Raw genomic sequence first — 1089 nt, 5'->3', positions numbered from 1 at the left:
TACTGTTGGTTACCACTGTCCTGTTTGTAATGAATACTAACTAGCTAACTGACTGAATGCCCATTAACCTTATAACTCCTGTTGTGTGTGTGTGTGTGTGTGTGTGTGTGTGTGCGTGTGTTTGTGTACAGAGAGGCAGCCAGTTTCATAATAGATATAAGGAAGTTTTTTCAAAAAAAGGAGCCACATTCAGGTAAAAGTGTAAAATCAAATGATCCGTCAATCAAGAATAATGTTGGTTCAATGTTTCAATGTTTATATCTTTTATTAGATGTTCATGTGGTTTGGTTATTTGCCTTTTGGTTGAAAGTAGACTGAGAGAGGACTTTTTGTTAGTGATCTTAATATAATTTTTTTCATATTAATGTAATTTTTCATCTAATTGAATCTATTTGTGTATGATTGTGTCATGGTCCCTGTGCCCCGCTGGTTGACCCCTCTATTGGGCAATATGTTTGTGGTTTGTTTGCTCTCTCTCTTGCCACGGCGACACTCATTGCGGGCTCGCGCTGCTGGCCCACACACCTGCTCATCACCGCACCGGCCGCTGATCCCAGCTGATTACTGCACTACTTAAGATGGCGAGTCTGCACCTCTAGACTCGTATATTTCTTATTCCTTTGGAAAGATAAACCCCCACGTATCAGCTTAAAAACACTACAAAGGACCAAGGATAAAGGAGGATTAGATCTGCCTAACTAATCACTATTTTTTAGCCAACAGGCTTCAGTTAATCTCTAGATGGTCTAAACACACCCTCTTAGATGAACCTTGGATAGATGTAGAACAGGCACTATGTAATAACCTAGAAATTTCAGACCTACCATTTAACAGCTCAAACATCAAACGACATGAATGCTTTAAAAGCATCAATATTAGCTCTTCTCTGACAGCATGGTGAGAGTTTCTAAAAATGACAGTCTTCATTAATCCCATGCAAACGTACACCTATCTGGAACAATCCGGACATATTACAAAACAATAATATGATAAACTTTTCAGATTGGAGTTGCAAAGGAATTAAATACTTGGAACATATGTGGGAAGGAACAAACTTTATTTCGTTTGACAGACTAGTTACACAATATG

This window comes from Pundamilia nyererei, unplaced genomic scaffold (assembly GCF_000239375.1).
Source record: "Pundamilia nyererei isolate P.nyererei 1_Seehausen unplaced genomic scaffold, PunNye1.0 scaffold00602, whole genome shotgun sequence".
Taxonomy (NCBI): domain Eukaryota; kingdom Metazoa; phylum Chordata; class Actinopteri; order Cichliformes; family Cichlidae; genus Pundamilia; species Pundamilia nyererei.
Note: the sequence above shows the minus strand (reverse complement) of the source record.